Below are 18,631 nucleotides of genomic sequence, written 5' to 3' on the forward strand. Positions count from 1 at the left end.
TTTTTCTTCAAGGTACTTTCACATGTTTTATAGATATTATCATTGAAAAATGGGATGTTGTGGTGCAGGGCACCTATACCTATCTCCTTATTGAGGATTTGTCTTTACGTTGGTTGTTGATGTAATAAGGATGTGTTGACACCATCCATTGTGTGTTGGTTTTATCCTTTTGCATAAAGAAGGATCTTTGTGGTCATCTTATAAACCAAAAGAGTCCTTAGTTCACTAAGATGTATTTTTTGGTTTTTGTGTGTTTTGGAGTCTAATGATTGCAAATTAGTTGTTGTTTTCCTTAGATGTGTATTTTCCACCATTCCTAAGGGTTTGGAACCATTTGGCATCTATTAGGAGCCTTAATGCAAAAAGTTCTCACGTTTTGCAAAAATTGCAAAAAATGCTCATGCAACTTTTAAAAAGTTGTCATGAAAAGGCATTTCAACTTCTCAATGTTCATAACCATGAAAGGTTGGTTTGAATCAGTTGGTTGAAGACATGTTAAGGCATATGACATCTTACCTTTGCAGATCATCAAATTGTACGGACTCTAGCAACATTTTATGAAATAAAAACCAATTTCCTGGAAGAAACTTGTTCTATATGGCCTTGTGCGGATTGCTAGAAGAAAATAAAATTTGTGTGAAGTTGGAATTTTGAACTAGTTTTCATTTGCACTTGGTTTGGGCTGATTTGGTTTTGTTTAAAGGGAGTTACAACATTTTATTTGAGTGTACGTTTGAAACCCTCAAATTTAGGGTTTGAAGCAAAGATGTGGTCCTAACTTGCAAGTTCACCATTGAAATTCAATTCCACTTGGTGGAATGCAAGTTAGGATACTTTAATTTATGATTCCAAAAGCCCAATACAAGGAAAGCTTATTTGTTGTTTGTAATTTGATGTCCTAGGCTAAATAAGCTCATGTATTTAGCCTCAAATGAACTGTTTTAGCATGGTATTAGCATAGGCAGGTTGTGGGTTCCAATATTCAGTTTGATTAGACTAAACTAAGTCTTTAAAAAGTCACCAAACCACTAGATCAATTTCATGCACCCAATGTGAAGCATTTCTATCAAGCCCTAGCTTAACTTGATCAATTAAGCTAAAGTGTTGTTTGGAGTGTTTGTGTTGCAAGAGTGAGATTGGTCCCTGGTAGTTGGGGGAGTGAAAGAAAGGCATTTGAGTAAGTTGAGTCCATTAGAAAATTTGTTGAGTCCACAACCTTACCCTTTTTTAGAGGGAAAGTTACTAGGAGAGACCTAGTTGGAAAGAAGGATAAAAGCCACGTGTCCAAATTTCGCAAGGTATTTTGATTGTTGGTGTTTGGGATAAATCCATCATTTAAACAAGTCTAGAGTTCCCAAGGACTTGAGTTATCACCTTGAGGGTTGTTGTGTCTTTCAAGAAAGGTAGATCCTAGGAGCAAAGAGGAAACCTAGGAAGGGAAAGGTGAAAGTTGATTCAATATTGAAGTTGCATAATTAGGGATCCTTGTTCCACTCAATGATACATTTATGCATGTTGAATGATTGACCAAGGTCCTTTAGAGTTTATTTTGTGTGCACTCTGCATCAAGTGGTATCAGAGCCACTAAGACTCTATCTGGAATAACAAGCTGCAAGAAGGAGAAGATATTCCATTAAGGATAACCAATATTGAATTGGCAAAGATAGTGAAGGAGCAGATGGTTGAGAACATAGCAGTAAAGGAAGAGAATAGAACCATGAGGAGAGAAATTGAAAATTTGAAGGGGCAAGTGCATAAAGGAGACCATGAGGAGTCTGAGGAAGAAGAAAGGGAAGATGATGGCTTGCCTGAGGTACCTGAAGGTCAGAGGATTATGGTAGCAACCCTACAGAGGGTAGGAAGGAAAGATAAAGGAGACTTGCCCATGTTTGATGGGAAGCTAGAACTAGAAGCATGTATGGAGTGGCTAGAAGCCCTTGAAAATCATTTTGAACCTAATGACATACCTACAAATCAAAAGGTGAAGACAAAAACAACCAAGTTGAAAGGGCCAATACTAAGTTGGTGGAATTTCCTTCAAAATGAGAGAGTGGAAGAAGAAAAGCAACCCATCTCTATATAGAAGAGGATGATAGAAGAGATCATGAAACAATTTGTTCCTAAGTATTATGAAGTGATGCTCTACAAGAAGTTGCATAACCTTAAGCAAAAGGATATGGATGTGAGTACCTATACTCAAGAATTTCATACCCTAACTCTTAGGGCTAAGATATATGAAAATGAGAAACAAAAACTTGTAAGGTATATAAATGGACTTAGATATTATATCCAAGATTAACTAACTTTGGTATTAGTAGAGTCAATCCATAAATGTTATCAACTTGCCCTCAAATAGAAAAAGGAGAGGTGAACAAAGCAATAGAGGTAGATGAAACTCTTTTAGGGGAGAGGTAGATTAATGGAAAAAGAAACTTTCGAAGGAACCAAGGAGAAACTAGTAGCAGTAAAGGTGCAGAAAATGACAACAATAGCAGAGGTTCCTTTAGAGGCAGAAGACCAAATACTAGAGGCACATTTGGAGGAAGGGGAACAAATGTTTTTATTGGCAGGTGTTTCTCTTGCAATCAAATTGGGTATCAATCCTTCATATGTCCAAAAAGTATGGGTACACACAATCAAGGAGAGAGGAGAATACAATTAGCCCAAGATGAAGAATGTTAAAGTACAATTTCCTTCCATATTGTAGCTACTTCTTCAAAACATGCAAGCCCTGAAAGTGGAGAGAGTCTGATGTTTAACCTGTCACTCTTGGTGCCACTCAATAAGGAGCCTCCTCAAAGAAAATCCATTTTCAAGACAACATGAAAAGTGAAAGGAAAGGTATGCAAAGTAATTGTTGATTCAGGTTCCACTAAGAATTTAGCCTCTACTAAAATAGTGAATAAACTTGGTCCAAAAAGAACACCACACCTAAATTCCTATAGAGTTTCATGGTTAAGTAAGGAGCATCAGATTTTGGTTAATGAACAATGTTGTGTGGAGTTTCAAATAGGTGAATATAGGGATAAGGTGATATGTGAAATTGTAGACATGGATACTTGGCATATCCTTTTAGGAAGGCCTTGGCAAGTATGACACTAATGCACAACATGATGGGAAAACCAATGTATATACTCTAACCAAGAATGAAGAAACTTTTACTATGACACCTTTAGTAGGAGGACCTAAGGATAAGGATGTGCCTAGTACTATCACGATGGTTGGGGAGAAAGAGTTCTTGAAAATCCTTAAAGAAGATAAAGTACCATGTTTTGTTGTTGTAATGAAACCTGAGGAGACCAAGCCTAGAAAAGAGAAAAGAAAATAAGAAGTCTTAAGAAATATTGGTCCAAAGGAGGTTGTAGATTTTCTAGATAAGTATAGAGGCATTATTGCAGACAATCAAACTAAACTTCTACCACCACCTAGGGAGATCAGCCATTGTATTGACCTAATACTAGGATCTACCTTACCAAATAAGGCAGCCTACAAACTTACATCGCAAAAAAATGCAGAAGTTTCTAGGCAGATTCAAGGACTTCTAGACAAATGATTTATAAGGAAAAGCATTAGTCCATGTGTTGTCCCTATAGTCCTTGCACCTAAGAAGGATGTGACATGGAGATTATGCACTAGCTCAAGAGCAATCAATATAATAACTATAAGATATCATTTCCCAATTCCAAGAATGGAAAACCTTGTGGATTCTTTGGGGGGTGTCAAGTTCTATTCCAAAATTGACCTTAAAAGTGGTTATCACCAAATAAGGACCACATAGGAGGATGAATGGAAGACCGCCTTTAAGACCAATGAAGGCTTGTTTGAATAGCTAGTTATTCCTTTTGGATTGTTAAATGTCCCTAGAATTTTTATAGGTTAATGAATGAAGTTTTCAAGCCTTTTCTTAACAAGTTCATTGTGGTCTATTTGGATGGTATTCTAATTTTTAGTAGCAGCAGGGCAGAGCACCTTCATCATATTGACTTGGTTTTGCAGAGGTTTCATGAAGAGGATTTGAAGATAAATTTGGAAAAATATTCTTTCTTGTAAGAAGATTTGGTATTTTTTGGTTTTGTAACTTCTAAAGGAAACTCGAACATGGACCCCACCAAGGTAGATGCCATACTGAATTGGCCACCTCCTACTTTAGTACCCAAGGTAAAAAGTTTTCATGGCTTGTGTAGCTTTTATAGAAAGTTTGTAAGAAAATTTAGTGGTATATGCACACCCATCATCAATACCATTAAGGGGGGAAGAAAATGTGTTTGTGAATGTACTAGAGAGGCAAATTATTCATTTGAGTTCTTGGAGAGGAAAATTGTAGAATAGCTAGTCCTAGTATTTCCTGATTTTCATAAAGTCTTTGTGGTAGAATGTGATGCAAGTAACAAGACCAAAAGGGGTGTACTTAGTCAAGATAGAAGGCTAGTTGCTTTCTTTAGTGAAAAAATGAATGAGGCCAAACAAAAGTATTCTACATATGACCTGGAACTCTATGCTATGGTACAATCACTCAGAAAATGGAGACACTACCTTTTACCAAAAGAATTCATTGTCTTTACTGATAATCATGCTCTTAATTTCTTGAATAGGGAAGAAAGACTTCATAATAGGCATGTGAAGTAGAAATTTTTTTTGTAATCTTATATCTTCATAATCAAACATAAAAAAGGTATTTCTTATAAGGTTGTTGATGCTCTCAGTAGGAGAAACTTAACAGTTCAGAATATTGCTTTGGAAAGTGTAGGGATTTTAGCTATCCAAGGCATGTATGATGAAGATGAGGACTTCAAAGATATCTACAAGGTATGTGTGGACATGATAAAAAGGTACCATACTGAATTTTCTAAATTTATTATTCAAGATGGTTATTTGTTTAATGGTGAATTTCTTTGTGTGCCAAGAAGTTCCATAAGGGAAAATATCATAAAGGAGAAACATTAGGGCAGCCTAGCAAGACATTTGGAGTGGACAAGACCTTGGAGTCTATTAGGAGATTCTATTTTTGGCCTAATTTGTAGATTGATGTAAGGAAATTTGTTGAAACTTGTGTAGTTTGTCAAAAATCCAAAGGTCATAATTGTAATGCATGACTTTATACTCCACTTCCTATTCCATCAAAACCTTGGTATTCAATTAGTATGGATTTTTTTCTAGGACTTCCCAAGACAAAAATAGGTCATGATAGTGTGTTTGTGGTAGCTGATAGGTTCTCCAAAATGGCACACTTCATTCCTTGTAGAATCACACATGATGCTTCACACATTGTTGGGTTGTTCTTCAAGAAAATTGTTAGGTTGCATGAACTTCCAATGTCTATCATTTTAGATAGAGATCCTAATTTTCTTGGCCACTTTTGGAGGACATTATGGAAGAAACTAGGAACAAATGTTTGTCTTTCATCAACATACCATCCTCAATCTGATGGACAGACTGAGGTGGTCAATAGATCACTTGGTAACTTGTTGAGATGTCTAACCCAGGAGCATGGTTCAAATTGGGATTCTACTCCTGCCCAAACTGAGTTTGCCCATAATAATTTTTCCAGTAGAAGCACCAATAGAACTCCTTTTTAGAGTGTATATGGTGTTCACCCAAGAGGAGTCTTGGAGCTCATAAGTGTTAACATGGAGAAGCCTAGTGCCTTGGCTAATGACTTTGTGACAATCATGAAGCACATTCATAAACAAGTTAGAGATTAGTTGCAACACACCTCAGAGAAATATAAAGAATATGCTGACAGAAAAAGGAGGGAGTTGCATTTTCATATTGGTGATCTAGTAATGGTCCATTTGAAGAAGGAAAGAATGCCAAGAGGGAGTCATACCAAACCGATGATGAAAAAGATTGAACCCTAGAAGATCCTAAAGAAAAGTGGTTCAAATGCTTATCATATTGATCTTCCTCCTCATATTCATTTGCCATCCATTTTTAATGTGGTTGACCTTTATTCTTACAAAGGTGATATAGATGATTCTTTTGTTGTAGGTGAAACAAGTCCCAACAGTATGAGTTGTTGAAACATCTCCTCAAGCCACCTACATTGGAAATTGAATGCATTTTGGATAAAAGGGTAGTCAAAGAAACAAGGAGGACTTACTATGAGTACTTAGTTCAATGGAAAGGCAAACCTTTGGAAGATTCTTCATGGATGACCAAAGAAGCCATTGAGAAAGTTGGATTCATTTTTTCTACCATTCCACTCAAAGGGACTTAAGTTTCTTTCAAGCCTTGTAGCATGGTGCAGGGCACCTATACCTATCTCCTTATTAAGGAATTATCTTTTCATTAGTTGTTTATGTAATAAGGATGTGTTTACACCATCGTTTGTGTGTTGGTTTTATCCTTTTGTGTAGACAAGGATCTTTGTGATCATCTTATAAAACAAAAGAGTCCTTAGTTCACTAGGATGTGTTTTTTGGTTTTTATGTGTTTTGGAGTCTAATGAATGAAAATTAGTTATTTTTTGCCTTAGATATGCATTTTCCACCATTCATAAGGGTTTGGAACCATTTGGCATCTATCAGGAGTCTTAATGCAAAAAGTTGTCATATTTTGCAAAAATTGCTTATGTAACTTTTGAAAAGTTGTCATGAAATGGAATTTCAACTTCCCAACACTCATAACCACAAAAATTTTGCTTTTAATTGGTTGGTTTAAGACATTTTAATGTATGTTACATCTTACCTTTGCGGATCATCAAATTATACGGATTGTAGCAGCATTTTATGAGAGAAAAACCTATTTTTTGGAAGAAACTTTCTCTATACGACCTTGTATAAAATTGGTAGAAGAAAATAAAGTTTGTGTGAAGTTGGAGTTTTGAACTAGTTTTCATTTTCACCTAGTTTGGTCTGATTTGGTTTTGTTAAAGGAAGTTACAACATTTCGTACGTAGGTCTAAAACACTCAAATTTAGGGTTTGAAGCAAAGATGTGGCCCTAACTTGCAAGTTCACCATTGGAATTCAATGCCACTTGGTATAATGAAAGTTATGACACTTTAATTTATGATTCCAAAAGGCCAAGACAGGGAAATCTTATTTATTGTTTGTAATTTGATGCCCTAGGCTAAATAAGCCCATGTATTTAGCCTAAAATGAACTGTTTTAGTGTGGTATCAACAAGAAGGTTGTGGGTTCCAATATTTAGTTAGATTAGACTAAAATAAGTCTGCATAAAGTCACCAAGCCATTGGATTGATTTTATGCACCCAATGTGAAGCACTTCTATCAAGCCCTAGCTTAACTTGATCAATTAGGCTAAAGTGTTGTTTAGAGTGTTTGTGTTGCAAGCGTGAGATTGGTCCTTGGTAGTTGGGGGAAGTGAAAGAAAGGCATTTGAGTAATTTGAGTCCATCACAAAAGTTTTTGATTCCACAACCTTATCCTTGTTTTAGAGGAAAAATTGCTAGGAGAGACCTAGTTGGAAAGAAGGCTAAAAGCCACAAAATTGCAGTTTGTGTGTCTAGATTTTGCAAGGTGTTTTTATTGTTGGTGTTTGGGATAAATCCATAATTTATCCAAGTCTAGAGTTCCCTAGGACTTGAGTCATCACCTTGAGGGTTGTTGTGTCTTCCAAAGAATCCAAGGAAGGTAGACCCTAGGAGAAAAGAGGAAACCTAAGAAGGGAAAGGTGAAAGTTGAATCAATATTGAAGATGCATAATTAGGGATCCTTGTTCCATTCAATGATACATTTGTGCATGTTGAAGGATTGAAAAAGATCCTTTATAGTTTCTATTGTGTGCACTCTGCATAATGTTGCATTCTATTAAATTATGGAATGCAACTCTATGCCCTTTTTTTAGCTACTTTATATCTTTCTTGAAATTAAGAAGTTGACAAATAGAACAAGGATGTTTTGGTGTGCCCTCTATTGCAACCATATATTTTTATATTTGTGTCATAGTTCTTTTCTTAGGTGTTCTTTGGATATATATCATCAGGGTTGATTGTGTTTTAACTTTGCTTTGAACTTCAAAAACACCGAGGGAAGCTACAATGTTCTAAGTGTTCATTGTATTTTGGTCCATAATTTTGTTTAACGTCTAATTAGCCTCTTCGTTTCACATAAGTTTTTTTTTGGTGCCTTATATTCAATTTAAAATGTATCATTGTAGATCTAATTATCATTCCAACATCCATTTTTCCTTTTTCTTTTAAATGGTTTGAACAATTCTTGTTGTTCTCCCTAATTATTCTTTTGAGCATATGCTAGCCTAAATAGCGTGTTTTTCCTGAGTGTATAATGGTGGTTCAAAATGTCCACACCAAGGATTTGCATCATAGAACAAGATATTGTATGTAATAGTTCCAAGAATGTGGTAGGAGTGTGGTAGGAATGTGGTTGAAGTCTAGATATCATTTTCCATAAGTTGTAGATCAAACACAAATATAAATGTTAAGCCACTTTGAGAACTAGTGTAGGCAAAATATATCTCCCTATAAACCTTTTTCTTCATTTTTGTTTATTGGTTTTGCAAATAATCACATTCTTCATAAATAAGTCTCAGCATCTCTGATGTTGTGGAGTTCTTCCAAAGTTTTAGGGTGCAATTCATGGTTGTAGGCGTCTATATCTTCTTGATCACTATTTTGGAGACAACTCATGAAAAAACCTATTGTTCTGTTATGAAGATCTGTTGATGTATGTTAAAACTTGAGTAGAAATTCAAGTGTATCAAATGAGCAATCACCTATATTGTATTTGAAGTCATGCAATCTGTATAATCCATGTTCCTCAAGAGATTTATCAATGCCACATGTGCATAAATGGGATTTGCATAGATATGTGTCCATGTTTATTAAATTTAAATATTGAGATTGTAGATTTCTTGATATATTGTTCCTTAGCATCGTTGAGGTTGTTGGTTGCCTTTTTGGTTTGATTTATTGTACTTTCTATTATTTTGTTTTTTTGAAATTATTTCCACAAATAATTTTGTTTGAAATTAAGAATATATCAACATGGATTGAATATGTGTAATGTTCATGAATACTTATGGAATCCAATAAGTTCTCTTCCAACATTATAAAATATGTTCCCCTTGTTAGTTTGTAAATTTATGGTGATTTTTTTGCTATAAATTGATCAAAATTTTAACAAATGTTGGAATATACCTATGTGGCATCTATTTTCTCAGACAAAAATATGTTTGTTTATAGATAATTCATTATGTTCTGGTAGTACATTTATCCACCCAAATTTAGGTGTTGAGCATACTCTTTGAAGAGATATATATTTTGAAGCTTTTTAAATAGTGTTGGCCAATAACATTCAAACATAGACATAATGAAGATTATTTCTTAACTAAGAACATCTACTCCATAAAAAAAAAAAACAAAAAGGATACCATATACAATGAGTTCTTATTATACCTTACAAATTTATATCTGCTAAATGTTTAAAGAACTTTGAACATGGGTACAATTTGAATCTCATGTAGGTCTACTTATTTCAATCCTTAGTTTCCAATGGCTTTGATTTTGTCCTCTAAGTTTGAAAGCTTCCTCTTTAAGCTAGAAATTTCTAGAAGAATTTGACAATATCTTGAACAATTCTAGGTTCCCCTTTGCATGTACTTTGATATTTTGCAGACAACCTACTTTGGTCTTGTATATATTCTTAGCTTTAGAGTCATTTTTCAAATGTGATCCTTCTAAAATGTTTTGCATGTTCATTTTAGCTTTAACTTCACATATACCTATACTTAGAATTTTAAAACTTCTAGGAGGAGTTCTGAAATTTGTATAGGATTGGGTGTTTTCTCCAACTCCTATGAGCTAGATAGTAATGAAGGAAAATGTATTACTAAACCAACTATTTTATAATGTTATTCAAATGATTCCTTCTATTTGAAGCAAATGACATAAATTGAATGTGCATGTTAGACATATCATTGCATTGGGGAATTTGTTGACAACTGGATGGTGCATCGACCAATATATCTATGTTTGATGACCATTGACTAGATCTGTCCATTTTGGATATGGAATAAGCAATTGGTTCACTTTAAAATATTGAACAAGATTTAGCATAGTTTTTATCTTTGTAACCATCCTCTCTGCAACCCTCTAGGACTTACTTTGGTAGGTATCTTTGAACAACATTGTCTAATAGGTCTAGGTCTCTAGGAGTACATAATAATAAGGAAGAATTGGGTACATTTTTTTGTTAAATATTTAGCATGAGTTATCTCACTCGGAGACTCCATTGAGCTTGACCCCTTTTGGCAATATCATCCATGAAATTTAGGAGAGGAGACAATAGCATCAAAATCAACTACCTTATTAGGACCAATTTGACAAAATATGATTTTCTCACTTGAAGATTGTCCTAAATATGCAATGGAATGCTCAACTAATGGAATGAAAATTGTAGTTGTAATACTTTCTATGGTGCTTTGAACTATGGAGACCACTTGTATAGTGCAATTTTCATCTCCACATAAAGTTTTATGAGATTATATAATGTTAGAGTTTGAATAAGTCAATTATTTGTTTCCTCACATAAGAAATGCAATGTTTCCATATGCAAAGGCAACTTCATCATCAGTTGCAAAATTCCCTAGCCAATGGCATCATTTGGTTGTAGGATCCCTTATTCTTACAACATGTTTATCCCATTGACATCTTCTTACACCTTTATATTATTGATGGTTGGAATATTCACTACAAGTCTTTGATGACATATTTCTATTATCACACACACACTTATACTTGTTCCATGAGTTGCATGTTAACTATTCCAAAATTTTAATCATCCTTGAAGTCAACTTTGTAATTCAAGTGAAAAATTTAATCAAACCAAACAGAGTATAATATTCCACAATATATGTTTTTTTTTGTTTCTTTTTGTTGCAAAAGTATGGACTAGATTTGTTTTGCAGATTAAATTATGTCTGCCCAATGCCAATAGCTACAACAAAGTATAGAAGTTTTATGCATTGTACTCTATAGCTTATTTTGCTTCAAGGTCTCAAAACTATAAAAAAAATATCAATTATGTACAATATTACATAAAACAACATTACATTGGAAGCCAAAAAAATAAATAAAAAGAGGTGTTTGCTTCACACTAAATAAGAGCACTAAGAGAATGCATATTTCTACTAGCATGATTAAATCAAGGAAACCCATGTTACTTTCACTAACTAAGATATCAAAATGCAAGGATGACAACTGTATTTCAATGTAAGCTTCAAATTTTGAAACTACTTTTATGTCTGTAAGGAATGACCATCCTGCAACATATTTATTTAAACTATGTATTAATAATTAAAGCCTACTGATGACATCATGTGAATTGAGGCTTTAAATTACAAAAAGAAAATATAACTTTAACATGGAATATTTAACAAACAATTGAATACCTTTGCAATGTGACTTGGAACAACACTTGTTTCATTAATAAACATGGTCCATAATTGAACTTTTACTACATAAGAAATTGCCATAGTGATAACTGACTTTGGATAAATTTGTGATAGCTTATATAAGCTCCCTAGTAGAAGGCAATGTCGTGGAGCATGAGGTGGGTACATAAGGTGAAACTTCAAGAGGAGACATTTATTTGCAATAATATCATTGTATTGCAAACTTTTGATATTTTGGTTGCATAATGCTCACAAAATTGGGATCAATGAGCATATAATGCATGATCTACAATAGGCATGTACTTGTTGCTAATCACAAATTTTAGCAAATAATATACACAAGGCGTAACATCACATGAGCTTAGAGATTCAAAGGAAAATAAGCCACCAATGAAGGAATTACCTTTCTTTGCCATGTACGCATTAATATATGCGTCCTAGTCTTCAAGAGGTTTGAATTAATGTTAAACAAATGTGTTTGCCAATTGGTTCACAATTTCATTATTTTCTAAAAGGTCCATGTTGTTGGAGAGGAACTTAGAAACAATGTTTGCATAATATGTTGACCCAAATTTATTTTCCAAGAAATCTTCACCACGTACAATATGCAATGATTGCTCAACATTTGAGCATTGTATGATAAATACATGTTCCAAAGTTTTCAACTCAATTGTACCTATGATTGGACAATCCCACTCAAGACTTGGAATATTAATTTGTCCATACATTCTTAGAAGCCAAAATCTACCACATGGTTAAGATTGAATTTTGAAGCATTTAAATATCATGGTACAACAATATGATGGAATGAACCAAATCAAGTCATATTTTTGGAAATTATTTACAACTATCAAGTCACAAAATATTTTGATTTTTGTAAGTAGATAAAATCATGTAAGAAGGGTGATACAAATTAGAAATTATGATACATGTGTAAAGTACAGTTATACAGGCTTTATATGTGGTCATAATTTATGTCTTTGAAGGGTTAAAATTGATTTTTTGAAAATTGAAATGGCATGGTATAGTAAAGTTAGAATCAACAAAATCAAAATATATCTCTACCAAGTCGCATAATTTATATGTTAGGTTACAATAAAGTTAGAATGAAACAAATCAAGTTATATTTTAGGAAATCTATTTCAACTATCAAATCACAATTTTTTTAATTTTATTTTAAAGGCCACTAAATTCATGCAAAATGGGTAATACAAAATAAAATCTATATCCTAATTTATTAAGCCAAAACTAAGGGACGCAAACTATTTGGTTTGGCTAGATTTAGTGTGGACCTCATATTTTATAGAATTTTTTTAATTCTAGATTTCTCAACTTGTAAAAAAGTTTACCTTCTTATTGAATCAGACTTTTCCAATGCTAGATACTATGGTTGCTAAAGCTATGGGCTAATTGAAGCAATATTCAAACTCTATTTTTTTTAAGGAAAAATGAAGCTAGTTTAATATTTTCAAAAGTGGGTTTTATTACACGTTTATTCCTTGTGATTAATAAGTAAATATGTGTTGCCTCACTCATTCTAAAGTTTTCATTTTATTAAGCACAAGATGGAATTCAACTATTTCATTCTAGTAATCTATATTAGCAATATAATATAGTTTTAGATAGCAAAAATTTAGCACAATAACTAATAAGGTTTGAGAAAGTACGTGACATAATAGACATTTTTCATAGTGCAATTTTGAGACGTATGACAAACTAATAATTACATTTTTTGAAATGCTTTCTCATGACCAAACTTTCAAATCAACCTTGAGAGGCCTATGCATGCGAATGAAGAAAAGGAATGTGTCAAATTAAATAAATAAATAAATTTAAAAGTACAAAATGTCAATGAGCACATAATGGTAATAATTGTTAATATATAAAAATAGAACATAACTAGTTAATAGTTGACATTAATTATGATGCTTCAGAAGTTGCTTGAAAGTTGTTAAATATTAAAGAAAACATATTGTCATAAAGCTATATACAAATAATCATTATCATTGGCCTTTCAAATTTTAAGATATATTATCTGACTATTGTAAAGATATCCAACTAAAATTTGTATTTCTAAATGTATATAATCGTAAGAGGAAGAAAACTTTTATAAAATATTAAACATACAATGCTGATCACCAAATTTATAAATGCTAAAGGCAAATTTATGTACCTTAAATGTATAAAAAATGTCTACTAATATTGTTAGTATTGTTAAAAGTATTATTTAAAGATTTATAATGTAACTTTGATAAATTGGAGAAATCGTGTAAAAAATTGAGTAATAACTTCATAATGTATCCTAACCATCTTAGATGAGAAGAACAATAGTAATGTAACATATAGTCCTAAAGCATTCCATCCTTTATGACAAAGAACATGAAAGTGAGTAATATAATGCAGTTTGAATTATAGATAGTTTGTAGAACTTGTGCGATGATTGGAAACTAGTCCATGCTTCTCATCTAAAACACCATCCAAATTATGCATATCTTCAATGAGATGGGCTCTTCAATGTATAACATGATTCTAAACATTGTGTTTCTTAAATATAAAGGAAATATTATTCATGTTTGTTAATGGATCTACATGACTTTAAAAAAAAAGTTATATTATGAAATTCTATTATTTTTAAATGTTTCAAAGCAAATTGTACTTATTAGACTACATTGTGTAATTGAAATTTTAAATAATTTCTTTTTAGTTTACTTATAATACTTTTTAGTTCTTTTGTTATAAACATTAAATCTTTTTAACTTTTCTTCTCTAAATAGCTAACTAAATAATTTTAGTGATAATATTATTATATTAAACAATAATACAAAATAGGAGTGTGTATTTAAAAAAAAAAAAAAAAAAAAATTCAAACGATATTTTTATAAAAAGATTTACATATATAGAAAATATTATATCAAACATGATCAGACCATGTGCAACTAGTTTTTTTAAAAAAAATATTATTTAAAGTTAAATTAGATATTTAAAAATTATTAGCCACACAAATCTTATTTCCAAAAGTTAGTATTAGGACAATTAATATATTTCGACATCAACTAAAACACAAAGATTTTGAAGACCTATTTGTTTAATGATAATTAGAAAAAATAGGTGGCAACCCCACTATTCATTTTACACACTAATGCGAAAATGAGAAAAACCAAATTTCTAAGAAAATAATAATTACAAAGCCAATAGAAACATTATAAAATAGGTGTCCAAAATTATATAGAGATATGGTTTGCTAAAGATGCAATATTTTTTAGTGAAGGAGACTAATATCACTAAAATCCATTAAAGGAGGCTAAAGATTAAATATAAAAAATATATTTATATTTAATTGAATGGCTATGTTGGTGGTGGTAGATGTTAAATAAGAAAACAATGATGTTCAGTAGTCTTTTAATTTTATTTTAAATTTTTTAATAAATATTTTTTTAATTTCATTGTTTTTTCATATTTTTGCTGGTTTTTAGTTTTACGTAAAAAATTTCAACAAATTGATTATGTGATGAATGAAATAAAAGTAAAAACAATATCATTGTATATTTCTAATGTTTCTTAAATGTTTCTATTAAATCTTGTGGAAGTTTAGGGTTTTATAGATCTAAAGCATTTTTCAAATAGTTGGAGTAGGAAATGGCCCATGGGTATCTATTTTTTGCAATTTCTAGAATTAGAATTATTTTTTTCCATCTTGATTTGAATGGCCAAGAGTTAACATTTTGGTAAGGCAAAGTTGCAAACATGTTCATAGTTTTAATGTTAAAATATTTAGAGTTGATTATTTGAGGGAAAAAGTGCAATTAATTTTTTGGCTATTTATAGATGATAAGAATCAAGGTTGTTGCCTAGACTTTTCCAATAAATTTATCAATTTTTAAAAATAAAAATCCAATGCTTTTCACTATTTGAAATAGAAGTTTTTGATGGGGTTTTTAAAACAAATGCAAGGGTTTGATTTCTAATGATTTAGTTTGTGGATTATTTAACTAAACGTTTTGAAGAAATTTCTAAAATAATTTATTTGATTTTTTTAAAACAAAAACTATGGATTCTAAATATCCAATGTGATTTTCTCCTTCAATCACATTTCTTTTCCTTTATTCTGAGGGTTTTTTTATTGATTTTACTAAATTAAATTGAAAGCTTTTTTAGTGTTGCAACCTAAGTAAGGCTAAATTATAGTCTTGAAGTTCTCATAAGTCTTTTGAAAAATTTTCCCTAAAAAGTATGGCATGTCAACAAAAAAATGTTCCCCCTACTCACAATGAAGATGTTTTTTGGGCAATTTTGTGTAGAAAAAGTCATGTTTAGCATATGGTTCTTTTTAGCCTATGCAACTTCTTAAGATATATTTGTTGCATGTCAGAATCAAAACAATCATTCCTACCCATGAAGAAGGGCTTCTACAAACACAAAGAAAGGTTTAACTTTTAGTCCTATTTGTTAATCATTTTTTCCCAAACATTATTGTTCCTTCTTTTGTGTGATGATTTTTGGGCATTCTTTTGTGCCTAGAGTTTCTACAATTCTCACACCTAGAGTTTTTGAAATTTAAAAAAAGAGTTGTGGTCCATGTTATCATTTGAATGATGTTTCTAATGTTATAAATCAAATGTGGGTAACATAAATTTTCCACAATTTTTTAAAACAAATAATGTGTTTCATATTTTTGTCATTTGTTTATATAAAATATAAATATGAGAAGTTGATTGTATCTACTTTCCTATGTCTTTGGATAACATGAAGGATGGATTCATTCCCTGACATCATTTTTGAAGGCAACCAGAGGTTCAATGGTAATAATTATAATGGTTGAAAACAACACATGTTCACCATTTTCAAGCCTCAAGATTGGACATTCACTATAAATAAACTTAGATTTGATCTCCTACAACTCCTACTTCATTTTATGTAATCTAAATATGTTATCTTTCAATTTTTTTCTTTCATTTTGCTCCAAATTATACTTGTTTAATTTATCTCTATCACCCTAGGGATCATTAACATCTTGGAGAAATTTGTAAAGCTTCAATAATATTTGGTCAGTCTCTAGAGTAAACACCTCTCATAGTGTTGTTCATATTTTTATTAGGAAGCCTATGGTATGGAGGCTTTTTTATTGTTAGAAAATTCTCATGTCATTGCTTCTAGATACGATACAGTGAATTTATGGATTAATACATTATTAGTTTAGTCTTGTTACTCCATTTAGGGAAGGACTTGCTCTTCATTTTTAAATTTGTTTTAGGGGGTAAAGGGGGGAAATATAGAGGGGGTGGGGGGGAGAGAGAGAGATCACAAAAATTAAACATCATCAAAAGTTTCAAAGGTCTTCAAATGAATTGTCAAGTTATACTATGATTTACATAAGAAAATATTTCTTTCACCTAAATGGCTTCAATAAAAAACCTATTTTTTTGTAACAATGAAAAAGCAACAAAAAAATCAAGTCTCTTCTTGTAGAAGATCTTGAAAGTATTACTAATTATTGTTGATCTCTAAGCCTAAGTTGCCTATTAGTGTCTAGACACTCAGTCATTTCCAAAAGCAACATTGGATGGTCATCACTGCGACCAAGCCATCTAGAGAAGGTCGAGCTACAAAGGATTTGTTTATATTTCTTCACATGCCAAACAAGTCAAAGGTTTTTGAGCACCCTAGTAGAGACCGGATCAACATACATGCCGAGTAACACAATAGAGACCGAGCATTTGGAAAGTTACTTAATGTCGAGTGAGCTAGTATATGCCAAGTGTACAGAAGTTGAGTGACAACATGAATGTTAGTTATGACTGACCATCAGAACATTTGAGTGTTGAGTAAACCAATTTTTACATATGAGTTTGTAATGGAACAAACACTTATGTAAATAGTTCTAGCTGTCTTCTACTCGATATTTAATAATTATAGAGATAGTTAAGGAGTAAATTATGTATTTTGGTAGAAGGTATTAATCCCAAGAATAATAGAGTAATCAATCAAAAATTCAGAAGGGTAAAATGACAAAAGGATGTTCAAAATGGATCATTGATTAAGATCTAGAACTTTGTATGATTATCTATTTAAGAAGGGTTCTAACCCTAAATCATAATGTATGGTGAAGCAAAGAAGTGAACAAGCTTAGAACATAGCAAGGAAGGCTAAGTCAATTAGGAGATCACACAGAGCAACCTACTAGTGAAGGACATTGCAAAGCATATCAAATAAGGAGATTAGATAGAGATATTGAAGAGATGATATCCGTAAACAATTTGTAGAGAAAAATGAAGGATTAGGTACTAAATTAGTTTTAATAGATTGAGTCAAGGAAAATCTCTTAATAGAGTGGTTTTAATAGACCTTTCTAAAATCTCCTAATAGAGTCCTTACTTCATTGTAAGTGTAAAATCCTTTAATCAAAGTAAAACCTAACAGTTTTAAAAGCTTTTAACAGAGTAGACCCCTCATAGGGTAGATCATAAGAAGTGATCAATTTGTAGCCCTAACATATGAACTTTATTGTTTTAGTAGCAAAGATTTGTTAGTTTCATCCCCACCCCAATTTTATCTTCATCTTGAAGTGTTTTTGGGTTACCAAAATCATTGTGTTACGTGTTTATGTTTTCATGGATGTTATGCTTAGATAGATTTCATTTTAGCATTACAAGTTTATGATTATATGATATGCGATCTAAGATATGAGATGGATTAGGTGAGAATACAATTAATTGTTTTATGAGTGAAAAGTTTTATTGATCCTGATTCACTCACCCCCACCCCCCACCACCACCCTCAATATCTTGTTCCCATTAAGACTTCCAACAATTGGTATTAGAGCTTTGTTCACTTGAAACAAGTCTAATAGCTTGAGAGTATTGATCTTGGAAATAGAGGACTACAAAAGGGGAAAGATCATTGAGGGCCAAATGATTGAAATCTAGATCATACTGCAGCAACTTGAAGGAGCAAAAGAGGAGTCAAGGAAATCTTTAAAGAAAAGAAAGATATGACCATCCAGTAGAATGACACACTATACAAGGAAGTTGATGTCAGAGGATTTCTTAACAGTGGAAATACTAATGATAGTGATGCATCAATAGAAGATCTACTAGAGAAGAAGAAAATTCTAAGTAAAGAAGTGAAAGAACATAAAATTCAATCAGTAATACCATGTGAAGTGATTGAACAAAAGAAGAAAGCTGAAGAAGCTAAGATCGTGGATGAAGAAGACAAAAGAAAAATGACTACTAGACTTGAAGAAAGATCATTTGATG

This window comes from Cupressus sempervirens, chromosome 10 (assembly GCF_028749045.1).
Source record: "Cupressus sempervirens isolate cs-2001-9-10 chromosome 10, ASM2874904v1, whole genome shotgun sequence".
In the NCBI taxonomy this organism is placed as follows: domain Eukaryota; kingdom Viridiplantae; phylum Streptophyta; class Pinopsida; order Cupressales; family Cupressaceae; genus Cupressus; species Cupressus sempervirens.